Below are 20,290 nucleotides of genomic sequence, written 5' to 3'. Positions count from 1 at the left end.
CACAGTTTCTGTGGGTCAGGAATTTAGGAGCAACTTATCTGTGTGTTCCTGGCTCGGGGTCCCCCATGTGGTTGCAGTCAAGATGTCAGCCAAGAGTTGGGTGTGGTGGCACATGCCTGTAGTCCCAGTTACTCGGGAGGCTGAGGCTTCAGTGAGCTAGGATTGCACCACCACACTCCAGCCTGGGTGACAGAGTGAGACCGTGTCTTTAAAAAGAAAAAAGAAAAAAAGATGTCAGCCAGGTTCGTAGTCGTTTGAAGGCTTGACTGAGGCTAGAGATTGTGCTTCCCAGGTAGCTCACTGACATGGCTGCCAAGTTGGTGCTAGTGGCTGGTGGAAGGTCTTGGTTTCTTGCCACGTCAGCCTCTCCACAGGCCTGCTTAAATGTCCTCAGGACATGGCAGCTGGCTTCCTACAGGGCAGGTGGTCTAAGAGAGACCAAAGTGGAAATTTTCATGCCTGTAATGACTTAGTCTTGGAATCACATCCCATTTCTTCTACAGTATTCTATTGGTCACAGAGGCCAGCCATGACTCTGCAGGAGGGAACTATACACAAGGACCTGAATCTCAGGAAATGAGAATCACTGGAAGCCATCTAGGATGTTCCCTGTAGGGACTTTCTCTGTGTTTTCAGGACAAAAAAGTACATGGAACCAATTTCTAAGAACACAGCTAGAAAAAAAACAAAGGACAAAGTATCATTTATTTTTATTTGTTTCTGAATTAGAACATCATAAGATTTAATAGATGATTTATTCATCAGAATTTACAGGATGATTTATTGTTGCAATGACATTAACTCCAAAATTTGAGTAGCTTAACACAAAACAGATTTATTTCCTGTTCTCATTGCAGTTTAATGCAAGTTGGGTGGGAATGTCAGGGCTTGGAGTCCTCTACTGAATTCTCCACCCTGAGCCAGCATGGGGGCAGGGGGAGCATTGAAGCAGTGTGGAAGAGTGTTTTTAGGGTCGAGGACTGGCAAGCATCACAGACACGCCGAGGAGAAGGCTGGTGAGGATGGAGGCAGAGACTGGAGCTGCGCCAAGGAAGGCCTGCAGCCTCCAGAAGCTGCCTGGCAGTGTCATCCAAGCATCACCTAAATCAAAACAGGTATCAAGCAAGTAGACAGCCAGTCTGCTCACACTCTGTCGTACTGGCTGAGTATCAGTCCAACCTATAACACATAAATATTATGATAGTTTAACGACATCTTTGAGCACACTCCGGTAGTTAAGTGAACAGAATGGAGCCGAGGGGCTGCTCAGATCCTAGCTCTGTGACTTCCTGCTGTGTGACCTTGCGCAGTTACTCCACCTGTCTGTGCACCAGTTCCCTCCTCTATAAAATACACCACTAGGTTGTTGTGAGAATCAAATTAGATAATACATATAAAGCTTTAGAACTGCCTGGAATACAAGAAGCACTCAATAAATGATAGTTATTATCATTCATCATTCCAGAGCTATGTCTCTAACCTGGAGGGTTTTTTCTCCCCTTTTCCCGGAGCAACAAAGTTACAGATTAAGTGGTTTTCCCTCCAAATGTGTCATGAATGCTTGGGAAACCTACAAGGAAGTCTCAGTGTAATCACTGGAGGGAAACTTCTAAACAAATAGGAACAATTAAGTTTTATATGTACATGATTATATGTACTGAGTTCAATGGGAGAAATAGTAAAATCAGCAAACACATATATGGTACCAATCATGTACCAGGTACGAAGTGTTTTCTATATGTGAACTCATGTGATCTTAACAACTGCCCCATCAGGTAAGTACTGTTATTATCCCCTTTACTATTATTATCTCCATTTTATACATAAAAAAACTGATCAGGTGCAGTGACTCAAGCCTACAGTCCCAGCTATTCAGGAGGTTGAGGTGGGAGGATGCCTTTAGCCCAGGAGTTCAAGGCCGCAGTGCACTGTGATTGACCTCTGAATAGCCACCGCACTCCAGCCCGGGCAACATAGTGAGACCCTGTCTCTAAATATAAATAAATACATAAATACATAAATAAATAAATAAATAAATAAGAAGATATAATTGAGAAAACTGAGACAAAGGCTCAAATGCTTTGACCAAGGGCACGTAGCTACTAAGTCTTACGCCATTCTGCCTTCAGAGGTTACGTTCTTTCTCACACTACTATACTGCCTCACTAAAGAGGAAGCAGTCTTTTATGATAAAAAGAGCATTTTTTACAACTTTCTTTACATATGAGATCTATTTTCTCCAGATTTTACGATTCAAAAATATCCCTTGGGCCAGATGCGGTGGCTCACGCCTGTAATCCTAGCACTCTGGGAGGCCGAGGCAGGAGGATCACTCAAGGTCAGGAGTTTGAGACCAGCCTGAGCAAGAGCAAGACTCCGTCTCTACTAAAAATAGAAAGAAATTCGCTGAACAACTAAAATATATAGAAAAAATTAGCCGGGCATGGTGGTGCATGCCTGTAGTTCCAGCTACTGGGGAAGCTGAGGCAGAAGGATTGCTTGAGCCCAGGAGTTTGAGGTTGCTGTGAGCTAGGCTGATGCCACAGCACCCTAGCCCGGGCAACAGAGCGAGACTCTGTCTCCAAAAAAAAAAAAAAAAAAAAATATATATATATATATATATATATATATATATATATATTCCTTGGAGGAAAAAAGGTGTGGACCCCTGTCCTGCCAGTTAATATGTTCTTACTTGGAATCAATACCCTAATGGTGACATTTTCTGATTTAATATTTGTAAACATCCAATCCTCCAGCATGAAAGATATAGTTCTCACTTTAAAGCATAAAATGGGCTGGCACAGTGGCTCACACCTGTAATCCTAGCACTCTGGGAGTCCAAGGTGGGAGGATCACTCGAGGTCAGGAATTTGAGACCAGCCTGAGCAAGAGCGAGACCCCATCTCTACTAAAAATAGAAAGAAATTAGCTGAACAACTAAAAATATATAGAGAAAATTAGCCAGGCATGGTGGCACATGCTTGTAGTCCCAGCTACTCGGGATGCTGAGGCAGAAGGATTGCTTAAGCCCAGGAGTTTAAGGTTGCTGTGAGCTAGGCTGACGCCACAGCACTCTAGCCCGGGAAACAGAGTGAGACTCTGTCTCAAAAAAAAAAAAAAAAAGCGTAAAATGTATTCCCTGGGACAGAGCAATCTGTCAGCCTGAACAACCCTGCTTCCCTGCTTGATTGCTAAAGAGTCAACAAATACAACAGGACCTGGGGACAGAGGAACAAATAAACTTGAGTCATTTCCTGAATGCCTACCTTTTTGTCCCCAGAACTCAGTGTAAGTGAACACAGAGATGTGTGCACCCGTGTACGGACTTGGGTGATGGGTTTTGACCTGCCCACAGAAAGTGCACACTTCTTACACTGTGTAATAAGAAGGTGCCATTTGTGTGTCCGATGTTAATGATAATCTTGGCTTCGCCGAGACCCTGTACTTACTGAGAACAAGCATCTTCTGAAACTGGCTAAAGCAGTGTTTTTCAAATTGAGGTTCATAAATTCCGAGCACGCTACAGCCTTTTGTGTTGCGGCCCGATTGCGATGGCAGAACGGGGGATGAACACAGAAAGAAACATACAGACACACAGAGACGGTACAAGACTGCAGTGCCGAAACCACCAGTCATTTTATTTTTATACTCTTTTTGTCCAGCAGCTACTTCCTGGTACATGACCATCTTTAGAGCCCTGAGGAAACGTGTTCCATTCCTTCTGGATGATTGCTCAAGGGAGGCGGATGTTTGCATCTTAACCTCTTGACCTCATCACCTTGTGCAGGGCAATGAGACGCCTTGGCTTGTGTGCAAGACCTCAGGCCCTTGGCTATCTGCCATAGGGAACAGTTTGTTTGTCCAACAGGCCGGCCGGACCTGTTGACCTCTGGCCACAAGAAGCACGTCCAGCTTCGCTGACTCTGGGCAAAAGCCAATTCCTGCCCAGGGACAGTCCCTACATCTCCCCCTTTTCTTTTAAGTTTGAGATCAAATATGCTCAAAGACCGTCATGATATTTTGATTACATTGGTTGATTTTTATTTTTCGGCAGTGCCAGCATCTGTAGACTAAAAACAGGCAAAGAATAAAAACAATTAAAATTCCGGCATTAGTTCCTATGCTATTAAGGAAAGATTTAAAAGGAGTTAAAGGATTAGCTTGTGACAGGCCATTTGCCAAACCTTGAAAGAAATTTTGTTCATTAAATTCTGGCAAATTCTCCTGGAATGTACTGGTTATTTCTTGTTCTAGGCTTTGTAAATCAGCCGTCAGGTTATGCCCTCCAGTTAGCAGTTGGCGTAGAACTCCCCAACGTTTGCTACTGTTAAAAGGAATAGGCGTAACACAAAACCTGGAAGAATTCCAATCGCAACGCAAAAATGACTGAGTGGTGAAGACTTGAATTTGATCTCCCAGCCATTGGACAGTATTTTGTAAGTGTAAGATTTCTCCTTCTAAGTGGCTATCAATTTCCTGTTGGTGTTGCCACAGTTGGTGGGAATCTTCATGCCACTTATGTATGAAGTCAATGGTTTGAACAGACTGTTGCAATGCTACTCCTGCTGTAGCAGCTGTGGCAGCTATAGATATTAACCCAGCCACAACGGTGATTATAAGACCGATAGCTCTCTTAACTCAGTGGCTCAAGGAAGTTATTTTGTTTAAAAGGTGGTAATTAAGGCAGATTCACTCCAAGGCTGGGATAAATTAACTGGAATCCAAAGCTCTGTCCTAGCCCTTAAAACATATAAACTTTGTGAACTAGCATTGAAGTTAGCCCATGAAGAGCGGTTAAGGCAAGTACATAAAGAGCAATTACCAAGACAGGAGATATTTCCTGTGGACTCATCCCACCGAACAGAACCTAGCAGTAGCAAATAAGGATAGGACACACAGGCCAATAAAGGCTGAGAGACATTACTATGAGGATTAACCTGAAAGGGAGCAGAGGCTGAATGGTTAAGTGACATATTATCAATCCATATATTGACTAACTCCCCAGCTGTTAATAGTTTACATAGATGGCCCTGAACATGTGACGTTCCCAAAAGATGAGGTCGAGGGGGGTGGCTAGACCCTTGTCAGACCATTTAATGGTTTCATTAGCATTGGCACTTAGATAGTTCCCCTGGCGATGCCATCGTAAAGAGTGGTTGGTAAATTTTTCATGAAAATCACCGTGAGGGCTCTAATCTACAATCTGAGGGCGATCATGTATTTGTTTAAGACTCAATCCCCGGCACTGTTTCCATTCCAAATGAGACGGAAGGGCCAACATGAGGCATAGAACAATGAGGTATTTGAGGCTGTCCCTCAGACCAAGTAGTAGGTTTGCCTTTAAGCCCTCTGACTGACAACAGTACGGTGAAGGCCATGAAGGTTGAAGTATTATATTGCAAGCCCCATGCCTCATGGGAAATGTTTAAGCAATGACGACCATATCTGAAACAAATGGGAAAGGCTTCTGCACTAACAGAATAGTTACTAACCAGCCGGCCCTCCTCATTCGGATGGGAGGAACCCGTCTGATACGGTGCCGGCATCCAGGTGGAGTCATTAGTACAGACTAGAACTTCAGGGTCCCCCCAAGAGACAGCTTTAAACAAGGGAGGATATGGCACATAAGTCCAATAAACATGTGAAGAGTTCATAGACCCTACTTGACAGGTGACAGTAGCTAACATAGCCAAAAACAGAGTACTCGGGTTACGTGGTTGTTTAGCCCAGGAGATGACTGTCTCAGCTTCCTGAGTCAGCTTCTTGAGTTAGCCCCATGTCGGTGGAACTGCACGTGTTGTTCCTGGCGTCGGTCCCCTGGCTTGCGCAGTCAGATTCTCGAATTCCTTGAGGAATTCCTCGGTCCTGGTCCTCTTTGCCATACCGCCACTTAAGACGATGAGTGGGGACCCACTCACAGCCCTGTCCTGTGGAGACATAAGCATAGCCCTGACACCATTTTAGAACCTCTCCCTCCTTCCATTCTCCATTCGGTGTGGACACATATACAGGATCACAAACGTTAGGCAGGGGAGAGGACGAGGTTGTGCAATGACGTTCTGCTGCAGAGGAATTCAAAGTCTGCCAATGATTTAAAAAATTAAGGGTAAAGAGTGCTCGTAAGAGATGATGATGAGGAGACTCAGGGACTCACCCTTTTTGTTTTTGTAATTGAAGCTTTAGGGTGCGATTGGCCCATTCAACGATGGCTTGACCCTGACTGTTAAAGGGGATTCCAGTAACATGGCATATGGAATATAGTTGAAGGAAGGTAGCAAGTTTATTAGACGTATAGGCGGGGGCATTGTCCGTTTTGAGTATAGCCGGAAGGCCTGTTACTGCAAAACATGAATATAGATGAGTGATAACAGCATCAACTTTTTCAGAACTTTGCGCAGTGGCCCACTGAAAGTGAGAATGAGTATCAATAGTATGGTGAACATAACGAAGATGGCCAAAAAATGTAACATAAGTAACATCCATCTGCCAAATATGATTACCCTTTAAGCCTCGTGGATTATAACCTGGCGGTAAAGAAGGAAGAGTTAAGGGCGCACAAGAAGCACAAGAATGCACGATAGCATGAGCTTGTTTACGCGTAAGAGAAAAATGGTGTTGAAGTCCTTTTGCATTAGTGTGATGGAGGTCGTGTTCTTGTGATGCCTGTTGAATAGAGGCTATGAGTAAAGAGTCCATGTTTTTGTTGCCCTTGGAGAAAGGTCCAGGGAGTCCGGAATGTGGTCGAATGTGAACAATGAAAACAAGATGATGACGCATACGAAGAAGTGCCTGTAAATGGGTAAACAAATATTGTAACTTACTTTGGGGATTAAGAGGCAATGAGGCAGTAGGAAGGTGAGAGGTAACATAAACAGCATATTGTGAGTCACTAACAATGTTAATGGGTTCTGTGGAAAAATCTTGTAAAACAAGGCAGATAGCATAAAGCTCACTCTGCTGCACTGATGGAAAAGGAGAAATAACAACCTTTTGGCTCACTGTGCTCCTATAACTGGCCTTATAAGAACTCGAAGTGTCAGTAAAAAAGGTGGTTCCTTGTAGAGGGCTAGAAACAATGGGAAAAACAGGAAGAACAGAGTGAGTTTGCAGAAAGGAATATAGCTTACGTGGAGGGTAATGATTGTCAAAAGTCCCAACGTAATTTGCACAGGCCACCTGCCAAGCAGTGGAAAATTCAACGTTAGTTTGAATATCCTTAGAACTCAGATTAGTAACAATTCGGCAAGGGTCTATTCCCGAGAGTTGACGACAGCGCCGACATCCCCGAGTAATTAGTTGTGCTAGCTTGTCCATATAACGCAAAAGCCTTTTGTTTTGTTGGTTAGGGAGAAATATCCACTCAAGAATTCCATAGGACTGCCCCAAACAACCTGAAGGGGAATGAGACGTATAGAAAAGAAAAAGAGTCATGGGGACAGAGGGTTTAAGAAACGTTGAGCTCAAGCGTTGCTCCACAAATTGCAGCTCAGCTTCAGCCTGAGGGTTGAGACAACGCGGGCTGTCGAGAGCAGAATCGTCCTCTAAAATAGCAAACAAATGTTGTAAAGCATAAGTGGGTATACCAAGTGAGGGCCGAAGCCAATTAATATCTCCTAACAGTTTTTGAAAGTCATTTAGCGTTTTTAAATTATCCCTCCGTATTTGTAACTTTTGTGGCTGTATTTGGGATTCTGAAAGACAATATCCTAAGTAGCTGAAAGGTGGAGTATCCCGAACCTTTTTAGGGGCAATTATTAAATTATAAACTTTGAGACTCTCCTCAAGATCTACAAAGGCTGCATCCTGTATCTCTCGAGAGGGTGCTGCAAGAAGAATATCATCCATACAATGATAGAGTACAATTTGTGGGTGCCGCGCACGAACGGGATTAACGGCACGATCAACAAACTCTTGGCATAGTGTAGGACTGTTTAACATCCCCTGAGGAAGCACCCTCCACTGATAACGCCTAGTAGGGCGGCCATTATTATATTCTGGGATGGTAAAAGCAAAATGCTCATAATCTGAAGACTGCAAAGGAATGGTAAAAAAGCAATCCTTGAGATCAATGACCATCAAGGACCAGCCAGTGGGAATCATAGAGGGCAGAGGCAAACCAGGCTGTAAATGGCCCATAGGTTGGATACATTTGTTAATTTCCCGAAGATCTGTGAGAAATCACCATTTTCTAGATTTCTTCTTGATAACAAAAACAGGAGAATTCCAAGGAGAGGTGGAGGGTTCAATATGACCGGCAGCAAGCTGCTCAGCTATTAAGGACTTTAACGCCCCAAGCTTTTCTTTTGTAAGAGGCCACTGCTCAATCCATACAGGCTTATCTGTATTCCACTGCAGGCAGAGGGCTCGAGGAATTTCTTCAGCAGTGGCGATTAGTTTAAAGAATCCTGTGCATCAGGATGTTGGATGGGGTTGTAACCCATCTTTAGCATCATATTTTTAACATTAGGTGATACGTGAGGGATGGTTACAAATGTCCTAAACTGATGTAACAGGCCTCGACCCCATAAATTCACAGCAATATCAATAATATAAAACTGTAAAGAAGCTTGTTGGCCTTCAGGTCCTAAACAGTCATAGGCATCTTTACTGCGGAACACGCATTGAGCCTGTCCCAATCCAGACAGCACAGTAGGAACCACAACTTTGGGTCAGTCAGGGGGCCACTGAGCAGAACAAGTGATAGAAAGATCAGCTCCCATATCCACTAAACCCTTAAAAGTACAGCCACCAATGGTGAGAGAGAGAACAGGTCGAGAATCTTGAATAAGAGTCTCCCAAAAAACTTTAGTTCCAGTACTGCCGAAACCCCCTTTTCGCTCAATGTTACGGGTAGGGAAGGAGAATATGGGAACAGCAAAAAGTTGGGCTATACGGGTGCCAGCAAAAACCTGAGTAGTATGGAAAACAGAGACCATGATCTGGATTTCGCCAGTATAATCTGAATCAATGATTCCTAAATGGACAAATATTCCCTTTATCGTGCAGCTGCTCTGCCCTATGACCAATCCAACTTTTCCCTCAGGCAAAGGCCCGAAGACTTGTGTAGATAACTTATGAATGCCACCAGCAGGAGTTAGAGTATATAGGTTTGTGCAACAGGAAGATCAGCAGCTGCACTACCAGACGAGGCAGCGTATAACTGAGGTACTTTTTTTTTTTTTTGAGACAGTCTCACTCTGTTGCCCAGGCTAGAGTGAGTGCCGTGGCGTCAGCCTAGCTCACAGCGACCTCAAACTCCTGGGCCTAAGCGATCCTCCTGCCTCAGCCTCCCAAGTAGCTGGGACTACAGGCATGCGCCACCATGCCCGGCTAATTTTTTCTATATATATTTTTAGTTGGCCAGATAATTTCTTTCTATTTTTAGTAGAGATGGGGTCTCGCTCTTGCCCAGGCTGGTCTCAAACTCCTGAGCTCCAGCTATCCGCCCTCCTCCGCCTCCCAGAGGGCTAGGATTACAGGCGTGAGCCACCGCGCCCGGCCCTGAGTTACTTTTAAAGATTGCTCAGTTGATGGGCAGTCCCATTGCTCACTGGGTATTGTTGGAATTGCGGTCTCATATTGTTGTTGTTGGGGCCCTGAGGCCAGGGCCCCCTCGGGGAGTTTCCCGACTGCATGCCACCGTTTGTCCCAGTAATGGGAGGGAGCAGATTGCCATCTTATCAAATTTTGACCGACATTCATTAGTCCAATGATGTCCTTGTCCACATCTGCCACACAGTTTTGAAGGCTGTGGTTTAGGGGTTCATGGGGGAGGACCAGAATTATTATGTCCTCCTTGCCTACATTATTTCCTTATATGCCCAACCTTTCCGCAGTTAAAACAGGTAGGATTACTGTTGCCTTTCTGAATAGCTCCCGCCAGCAAGGCAGCGTGACAAGCAGAGTCACCAACACCGGCACAAGCGTGGACATATTCGTCTAAGGAAGCCCCACTAGCCTTTAAAGGGCGTAAAATTTTCTGACAATCTGGATTGGCATTTTCTACACAGTTAAGGACTGAATTATAAGGGAAGATACTTCTGTGGAGCTGACACTACACTGAATAGCATCTTTAGGCCAAGACAAGAAATCAGTATTGTAAGAGCAAAGGTAACTCCATGACAGGCTAGGCTTCCTGGAATAGACCTAAGTTTCGGTTTCCCGGGTGCGGGCCCTCCCCTTCCCCGAAATGACGCCAATGACCACCAGAGGATCCTGAGACTTGGAGCCGACCAATCAGGAGTTAACGAGACCATGGAACTGACCAATGAGGAGCCGACATGGTCAGCCAGTCTTGAAGGAACAGATGAACTGAGGGAGGGAGGGGGGATGGTGTGTCCACCGTATGTAACCTACTGGAAAGTATAAAAGCTTAGTTTTACCCCAGGGCGGGGTCCTGGTTCGTGGAGAGGCCACTGCGTTGGTGCTCTGGGACTTGGACCCTAGCTCGAGCTGGCCAGTAAACTCCTTTGCCTTTTGCAGCCTCGGTGACTCTGCCTCTCTGTTCCTGGGGCCGAGGGAAACTGGTTCTAACATTTTTGGGGGCTCGTCCGGGATCCCGAAACCCCCGGAACAGAATCCAGACCGGAGGAGGAGTTGGAGCTCTGAGAATCCGTATAGTGCAGGTAACTAGGCCCTGGGAAGTGACCGGCAGAAGGCCTAGGCAGACGCGCTGGAGGGTCGCTGGTCGGGAGCAGAGGGAGACGTCCCTCACCCCCTCGGTAGGTTTTCGGCGCAGGCCGATAAGGGTCCGTTTGGGAGGGAGACCAAGTTGGCTGCAGGACCAAGAATCAGGGATTTGTGAAACGTCTTGTCATTGTCGATCCGTATTATTGTCTTATCGCCATTGTCGTTCCGTATTTGAGCTTTTGGTGTCAGTTTGTTGCTTGCCTCGTCGCTTTTGTCCGTGTTTTATGTTTCTTCTTCATTCATAGGACTGGACTGTGAACTTGATCCGATGTGCAGAGAGACGATTCCCAGTCCCAAAAATTCCTTGGTCAACAAAGGAGTTAGCTGTCCCTATTGTCGCAGAGGGAGCAAAGACGGGTGGACTAAGTCCCCTTGCCCAGTAACTTTTTCTCTTCCTCTGCAGCCTACTATGTCGCCCAATCCTTGGCCCACGACTTCACCAGGCCCTGGAACCCTGGCCCCTAAGGCCACTTCCTCACCCTTCTGATATTTCTGACTCCTTTTATACTTGCAGGGATGGGACAGACTCAGACGACGCCTCTGTCTATCCTCGTAGACCATTTTAAAGAAGTCGGGGACCAGGCTCATGATCTCTCTTTAGAAATCAGTAAAGGAAAATTTATTAAGTTTTGTGAGACCGAGTGGCCAACCTTCGGGTTTGGGTGGCCCCAGGATGGAACATTCGATCTTAGTATTATTTGTAAGGTGAAAGAAATTGTTTTCAATTAAGGGTCCCATGGCCGCCCTGACCAGATCCTGTACATCATTGTCTGGCAGGACTTAGTCCAGGATCCCCCGCCCTGGTTGAGGAAGATCCTGCCCCCAATAGGACACAGCAAGATCATGGTAGCGAAGGGGGCCAGGAAAGAGGGAGAGTCCAAATCAGGACCCACAAATGGCGCTCCTTCGGACTCGCCCCCTGTTCTTCCGGATTCCACTCCATATCGTGACGTAATAGACCAGGAGTGGAATCTGCCCCCTCTTTATAACCCCGCTGCCGCTCCAGCCCCAGCGGCAGCAGCTCCTCCGGTGGACGGCTGGGTGTACGGGACCGGCAGCGGGCCGCTGGACGCCAGACCCAGAACTGGTAATGGCTCTCCCCTTGCATGCAATAGGGTCCCCGCGAGCAGATGGGGAGCAGGCTTACCAATATTGGCCATTCTCGACTAGTGATCTGTATAACTGGAAGTCTCAAAATGCCAACTTCTCAGAGAACCCTAAAGATCTGATTAACCTCTTAGATTCTGTTTTGTTCACTCACCAGCCCACCTGGGACGATCGTCAGCAACTACTAAAAGTTCTCTTCACCACTGAAGAGAGGGAAAGAATACGGGGGAAGCACGGACACTGGTTCCAGGAGATGACGGCAGACCCACCGCTAACCCAGGGATCATAGACCGAGCGTTTCCACTCAGACGACCCACCCCCCCGCAACCCCCCCACCCCTGGGACTACAACAAGGCTGAAGGTGGGGAACGTCTCCGGGTCTAATGACCGGTCTCCGAGCAGCGGCACAGAAGCCAACGAATTTGGCTAAGGTAGGAGATGTTCACCAGGGGCCAGAGGAGAGCCCGGTGGCCTATTTAGAAAGGCTAATGGAAGCTTTTAGGCAGTATACGCCTATGGATCCCACTATGGATGAGAGCAAGGTGGCAGTAATGATGGCCTTTGTAAACCAGGCAGCCCCCGATATAAGGAGGAAAGTACAGAAGATAGAGAGGTTATGTGAGAAGACACTGCAGGATCTATTAGAGGTGGCTGAGAAGGTCTACAATAATAGGGAGACCCCAGAAGAAAGGCTAGAAAGAATTAGACAAGAGGATAGAAAATTCCAGGCTGGGGAAACTAGAAAAGCCAGCAAAGAGATGGCCAAAATTCTTCTAGCGGCTACAGGGAGCACGTTAGGGAGAAAAGAGTTCAACGAGGAAGGAAAGGGCTGCCCCCGTAGGGGAAGGCTAGAGAAGGATCAGTGTGCATATTGCAAGGAAAGGGGGCACTGGGCTAGAGAATGTCCCAAGAAAAGGGGGGCCCAAGGAGGAGAACATCGCCTAAGAGTCTTACTTAGCGGGGCAAGGAGAAGATAGCAAGTAGGGAAGACGGGGTTCCGACCCCCTCCCTGAGCCCAGGGTAACCTTAGATGTGGAGGGGAGCCCAGTCAGTTTCCTGGTAGACACAGGGGGTGCTCACGCAGACGCTGGGACCTGGGAGGCGGCCGGTGGCGTACCTGTCCAAGAAGCTAGACCCGGTAGCGGCAGGATGGCCGGCATGCCTGCGGATCATCGCAGCTACTGCTTTGCTGGTCAAAGACACTGACAAGCTCACCCTGGGACAGCGTCTGCACATCACCACCCCTCGCGCCATAGAGGGGACCTGAAGCAGCCGCCAGGACGATGGATTACAAACGCGAGGCTGACTCACTACCAGGGACTTCTGTTGGACGCTCCTCGTATCAAGGTCCAGACTCCTGCCATCCTGAAACCGGCCATGCTTCTGCCAGATCCTGAGCCGGCAACGCCCGAACATAGCTGCCTTGAGATCCTGGCGGAGACCCAGATGGCCCGGAGGGACCTGCAAGACCGCCCCCTCGCGAACAGCGACCTGATCTGGTTCAGGGACGGGAGCAGCTTCGTCCAGGACGGACACAGGTATGCAGGGGCGGCCATAGTAGATGGACAAGGCAGGCTTATCTGGGCCACGCGCCTTCCACAGGGGACATCTGCCCAGAAGGCTGAAGTGGTTGCATTGACAGAAGCCCTTTGCCGGGCCCAAGGAAAGAGGCTGATGGTGTATAGCGACAGCCGCTATGCCTTCGGGACAGTGCACATACACGGAGCCCTCTATAAGGAAAGGGGCTTCATCACGGCAGAGGGCAAAGAAATCAAGCATAAGCCTGAAATACTTCGATTGCTAGAAGCCATCCTGTTACCAAAGGCAGTGGCTGTAGTCCACACTCCGGGACACCAGAAGGGGGGACTCCCTAGAAGCTCGAGGCAACCGGGCGCGGATGCCGAGGCCAAGAGGGCGGCAGAAGGACCTACACTGACAGATGTCCTGCACTTGAGCCTGCCGCCCCCGGGGATGGGACAGATGCCACCTCAACCGGACTATCCCAGTACGGACATGAACTGGGCCAGAGAAGAACTGCGGGTGACACAAGGTAAAGATGGCTGGTTCCAGGATGGAGAGCACTGCCTAGTAGTTCCCGAAGCCTTGGGGAGCCACCTGCTAGGACACTTGCACCAGACAACGCATCTCAGCAAGAAGTTGTTACAGCTGCCGGACATGGCACAACTCCGGTTCAAATCGCAACGAAAGACAGCAGAAAGCATCGCCAAGAATTGTCGTGCCTGCCAGGTTATGCAGCCGGGGAGGATCAGAGGGACCCATGCAGGGAACGGGGAGCAGGGGAGGCAGCCAGGATTATTTTGGGAAATAGATTTTGTGGAGGTAAGACCAGGGAAATATGGGTACAAGTACTTGCTGGTCATGGTAGGCACCTTCTCAGGGTGGGTAGAGGCTTTTCCTACTGAAGCAGAAACTGCTTTAATAGTGGCAAAGAAAATATTAGAAGAAATAGTTCCCAGGTACGGGCTGCCGGAGAGCATAGGGTCTGACAACGGACCAGCCTTCACAGGTCAAGTTAGTCAAGGGCTAGCCCGGGCTCTGGGGCAGATTGGAAATTACATTGTGCATATAATCCCCAGAGCTCAGGGCAGGTAAAAAGAACGAACAGAACCCTAAAGGAGACTTTGACTAAATTGGTTCTGGAGACTGGCGGGGACTGGGTGACCTTCCTTCCCTTCGCCTTGTTCCGAGCCCGGCACACCCCCTACCATTTAGGCCTAACCCCCTTTGAGATAGTACACGGTGCTCCTCCACCTGTAATACCAAAAGTGAAATCTGGGGCTCTGCCTAAAAACCCATGAAGTTTCTAACAGAACCTTTGGAACTGCCCCTCTTAACACCTGGTGGCCAGACCTGTACTTCAATTTAGAACAAATGGCCCCAATACCCCAAGACCATGAATTCACGGGACGGGGGCGGGACTGGTGGAGTAATAACTCATATGGGGGAGGTGGAGAGTATCCATGAGTAGAAATGGGTTTTATGCATGTCCTGGGTTTAGGACAGGGGAAATGAGATGCACATGCGGGGGAATTGAGTCTCTTTACTGTGCAGCCTGGAGGTGTGTGACCACCAATGACGTGGAATGGAGATGGCAGGTACCACCTCTTTTTATCGAAATGTCTTTTGTCCGGCCATGCTCACAAACCAGCTATGCCTCTGACTGTAACCTGATACGTGTAAGGTTCACAGATGAAGGAAAATGGGACAGACGATGGGTCTCAGGACTATCTTGGGGAGTTTTACTCTATCAGCACCCATATTTTGGCACAGTGATACAGCTTGAACTAAGGGTCACTCCCATCTCAAGCATTCTGGGACCCAATCTGGTGCTGGGGCAGACGCTACGGGGACAACAAAACGGCCCCCGCCCGACTGTAGCCCCACTTTCACTTTCAACAACCCCAGTGACAGAGGCAGAAGCTCAAGTAGTCCCCAGAGCAGATGAGTCAGCAGATCCTCTATGGAAAATGCTGACAGCAGCTAATGAGGCATTAAATCAATCCGACCCCAACGCTACGGAAGCCTGTTGGTTGTACTATGATATCAGACCCCCCTTTCTGTGAAGCAGTAGGAGTGGATGCCCCTTTCCACTGTTCAGGAGAAGAGGTCCCTGGGGCCTGCGCGTGGGATCGCGAGGGCCCGGGGCTGACACTTCAGGCGGTCACAGGGAACGGACCCTGCATAGGAAAGGTGCCCCCTAGTCATGCACAGTTTTGTGCCAGAGTCCACCCGTCTGTAGACCGGACTGGAGGAACAAAATGGGTAGTTCCGGCGCTCAGTGGATGGTGGATTTGTTCTAAATCAGGTCTGACTCCATGCCTCAGCCTGTTTGTCTTTGAGGAGTTAGAGGAATTCTGCATCATGGTGCTAGTATTCCTTAAGGTTATTTACCACCAAGAAAATATAACATATGATGCATGGACAAAGGGCACAGAAGGTGCCAGGTTGGCTAGAAAAAAAAAAGAGAGCCCTTTACAGCAATAACCTTAGCCACCCTTTTTGGCCTGAGTGCAATAGGAGCAGGGACAGGTATCTCACCCTTAGCGGTGCAGCATAGGGGGCTTGACAGTCTAAGGGCCGCCGTAGATGAAGATATAGCCAGAATCGAGCAGTCCATCTCCCATTTAGAAAAGTCATTAACCTCACTGTCTGAAGTGGTGCTGCAGAACCGGAGGGGACTAGACCTAGTATTTGTTCCAACAGGGGGGGCTATGTGCGGCCCTAGGGGAAGAGTGCTGCTTCTACGCTGACCATACCGGGGTAGTAAGAGAATCCATGGCTAAAGTTAGGGAAGGACTGGCAAAGTGAAAAAGAGAGCGTGAACAAAGAGAAGGATGGTTTGAGTCATGGTTCAATAGCTCCCCTTGGCTGACTACTTAGCTTTCCACTTTATGAGGACCCCTAATTTTGCTTCTGCTCTTCCTCACTCTCAGACCGTGTATTCTGAATAGATTAGTGACCTTTGTAAAAGAGCGAGTCAATACCGTGCAATTGATGGTATTGCGGCAACAGTACCAACAGCTGAGTCGTGACTCCTGCCTAGAAATGTGGGAAATACGGGACCCCATGTACAAGCAAGAATGCTCGTAGGAACAAGAAAAAGGGGGGAATGTAAGAGCAAAGGTTACTCCATGACAGGCTAGGCTTCCTGGAATAGGCCTAAGTTTCGGTTTCCCTGGCCCGGGCCCTCCCCTTCCCTGAAATGACACTGATGACCACCGGGGGATCCTGAGACTTGGAGCCAACCAATCAGGAGTTAACGTGACCATGGAACCGACCAATCAGGAGCCGACACGGTCAGCCAGTCTTGAAGGAACAAATGAACTGAGGGAGGGAGGGGGATGGTGTGCCCAGCGTATGCAGCCCACTGGAAAGTATAAAAGCTTAGTTTTACCCCAGGGCGGGGTCCTAGTTCGTGGAGAGGCCACTGCGTTGGTGCTCTGGGACTTGGACCCTAGCTCGAGCTAGCCAGTAAACTCCTTTGCCTTTTGCAGCCTCGGTGACTCTGCCTCTCTGTTCCTGGGGCCGAGGGAAACCGGTTCTAACAGTATAAGGTTCAGCGGGTCCTTGTATAGTTTTAGCAAAGGATGGGGCCAAAGAGCCAGAGGTCTCAATTTTTCTCCAAGCCTTTAAGAAAATCAATTTAATCTGAGTTATGGCTGGATCACCCAAGGCTGCCTGGACTTCTAAGGTAGCATACTGTCCTGTCCCAGTGAGCTGCTCCTCCATGGGCCCGGGAGGTTGCTGTTGTGTGTTAAGGCGAGCCTGTACTCTAGCCCCCTCCATCCACCAGCTACGTAATTGTAGCCACTGTGGACTTGCCAGAACCATTGTCCCCAGCTGTTCCCAATCTGTAGGCAACAAAATATTAACACCAGAATAAGCATCAATCAAGCCATTAAAAAAAGGGGACTGAGGTCCATATGCTTGAACAGCCTGTTTGAGTTCCTTTAAAAATTTGTATTGCAAAGCCTGATATTGTACATTCCATCCTCCATTAGGGAGATTGGGATCTTGGCCAGGAGGCACTTGATGAGTAATGGGAAATGCAAAGGATCGAGGAATAATAACGTTAGGATCTGGTTTCAGAGGATGATCATCAAAGTCAGGGGGCAAGGGGAATTCATCATCTGGCCCTTGGGTAAAAGGAATTCTAAAGTTTCATCCCACTGGAGGGGCAGAAGGCCGAACTGGGAAAGCTGAAAAAGAAGGTGGAGGTAAAGGGCCTGGAGTCACCTTATTCTTTTTAAGCACAGAAATTAATTCTTATATATCTGCACCAGTGGGCAACTCATCCGGAGGATCCTTATCTGGCAGCTCCTCCCCATCCCTGAACTCTTCGGGGAAGGGGCCCGGGATGGCAAGGGCTCCTTTTCAGGTTCTTCACCTGCATAAGCTTTTTCTGATTCTGTCTGCAACAAGCATAATGCCTGAGTGATTGTACTGCAGACGGTCCAAATTTTTAAGTCCATAGTCTCACCTTGCTGGTGGGTGACACCAAAGGCTTTAATTACTTCCTGCCAACTATGAAGATTTAGTTGCACTTCTGACTGACATTGAAACCAATAACAATGCTGCTGCCCCAGATCAAATAATTGTTTTAAAGTACTTTCCTTCACTTCCACCCCTACGGAGTGCAAAATTCCCTGAATTAGTTTTTGATAATTACGTTCTGGCGCTGAGGGGGAATTCCCCATTTTTCCCCGAAAGCCCCCTGTTGGATGCTGCTTACCGATGGCCAAAGAGGTGCCTCTTCAGTCCCTCCATCCTGAATGACACAGACCCTGCTCGCTGTGCCACTTGTTGCAGCCCTATTGCAGAACGGGGGATGAACACAAAGAAACATACAGACACACAGAGACGGTACAAGACTGCAGTGCCGAAAGCACCAGTCTTTTGTCCAGCAGCTACTTCCTGGTACGTGACTATCTTTAGAGCCCTGAGGAAATGTTCCATTCCTTCTGGATGATTGCTCAAGGGAGGCGGATGTTTGCATCTTAACCTCTTGACCTCATCACCGAGTGCAGGACAATGAGACGCCTTGGCTTGTGTGCAAGACCTCAGGCCCTTGGCTATCTGCTATAGGGAACAGTTTGTTTGTCCAACAGGCCGGCCGGACCTGTTGACCTCTGGCCACAAGAAGCACGTCCAGCCTCGCTGACTCTGGGCAAAAGCCAATTCCTGCCCAGGGACGGTCCCTACATTTTGTGTACTGGTTCATCTGGAATGTCTGTTTCATAACTGATAACTGCTAATGTCCCCAGTGAAAGCAGCAGGCACTGTGCCAAGGAAAGAGTCATAGCGGCCTGAATAAAATGAAAACTGTGGAACAGCTAAACCATCCTGGGAGACAGGATGAAATTTTAAACTCAAGTTCCATTGTTCTATAAGTTATTGCCATGTTTACATTGTACTACATATTTATGAAATCTCATGTTTGTGTGAACCAACGTGACAACATCTTTTTAGGAATCAATAGTCATTGAAACCTGCTTAGTTAGGAAAACAAAGTGTGGGAGTTTGTACTACAAGTAGATGATCACCACAGGCTCCTTTGGATGTTATTCTGTCATTGACTAAGTTTTGTGTGCTTAAGACTAGTTCAGCTTCACAGATCTTTGTTAAAGTCTTTGTTTTTTTTCTTTTTTTTAAACCCCTCCCCCCACCTTTGTTAAAGTCTTTACAAACTTCTGTAGTTCGCTGATATCAATGTACTTTATCCCTTTTGCCTTAATTTCTTATTCAGATCTCATCTATGACAAAGGGTGCCTGCAGCCCCCACAGGATTTAAATTAGGAGGAAAAAGCAACCAAATTTTATGGACCATGACGGCTTTAAGACCCTAGGGGCAAATTTTATTTGATTAACACTCAAGGTGGTTATTTGTGCTGTGCAGATTTCACGGTCCAAAGATTAGAACAACTTGCTCTGCATCCAGTGAGCCAGCCTCTGTGCCTACCTCCCTGATGGCATGTGGCTTCAGGCAAGTTCCCAAGGCGGACCTCTCTCTACAGCTAACCCCTGGATGCTGGGAATCACACCTTCCCAGGCCTCTCAGGCAAAGGCATGGGGACAGCTTCTGAGCTGTTACTAGCCCCAGGACACTTCATTATCTCTTTTTGGCTCCCTTAAGTCCTGCTTTGCTTTGTAAACATTCTTTTATTAAACTTCTCTCAAGTTTCCTAGGTAAGTTGTGCCATGTGTTCCTGCCAGGATTGTGACTGTTTTTATGAAATCAATAGGAAATACAATCTTACTCTTCCTAGATCTTGTAGGCATTGGCAATATTTGGTGATTGTCTGTATGGGCCAGGATGTGGATGCATGTATTAGTGAGTTGTTATTGTTTACAGATGCAGGAATAAAGCAGACATCACCCCTGAACATGAATACCCACATGGAATGGAGTAACTCTTGTGCACCCAGCTCTGGAGTGCAAATGCCCAGAACCTTCCTTTGAGTCACATGCCCTTCCCCGGTGCATCAAGTGTCAGAGACAGCCAAGGAGACAGAGGAAAGCCAGTACTTCCTCAAGTACCTACTCTTTTTCACATTTAGTGGGGCTGGATGCTGGTTTGTGGACTAGAAGAGCCAGGAAGGGGATATCTGATTAAAGAGAGGTTGTTGAAAAGAAGAATCCAAAGAGTTTAGTGCCTATATCACCTTAAGTACCGTTTTTAAAAAAAGAAAATGGGCAATTTTTTTTCCGTTTGGGCTGGAATAGGTAGGAGGGACATACCAAGAAGCCAACCAGTCAATGTCTGTAGCTTGGATCATCTCTTGGTGCTTGATACTTTTATTTTATGCTACAACGTATCAAGCATCTTCTAAAAGTTGGGGCTGGATGGGCTAGCTCAGGCCGGGCATGGTGGCTCACACCTGTAATAATCCCAGCACTTTGGGAGGCGGAGGCAAGAGGATCACTTAAGGACTTTGAGATTGCCCGGAATTTGAGACCAGCCTGGACAACA

The 20,290-nt window shown here is 47.5% G+C and overlaps 1 long non-coding RNA gene across 1 annotated transcript; it reads right to left on the bottom strand.

Moving 5' to 3' along the window:
* Window positions 1-17,265: 17,265 nt before the first annotated feature.
* On the bottom strand, window positions 17,266-18,209 carry LOC123640045. Its single transcript, XR_006735856.1, has 2 exons — window positions 18,053-18,209; window positions 17,266-17,519 (listed from the first exon to the last, which is right to left on the bottom strand). It is a non-coding gene; the product is annotated as an uncharacterized LOC123640045 (long non-coding RNA).
* Between the last annotated feature and the right edge of the window lie 2,081 nt (window positions 18,210-20,290).

This window comes from Lemur catta, chromosome 6, assembly GCF_020740605.2.
Source record: "Lemur catta isolate mLemCat1 chromosome 6, mLemCat1.pri, whole genome shotgun sequence".
NCBI classification, from domain to species: Eukaryota; Metazoa; Chordata; class Mammalia; order Primates; family Lemuridae; genus Lemur; species Lemur catta.
The sequence above is the reverse complement of the archived record's forward strand: the minus strand, read 5'-3'. Positions and strand labels throughout refer to the sequence as shown.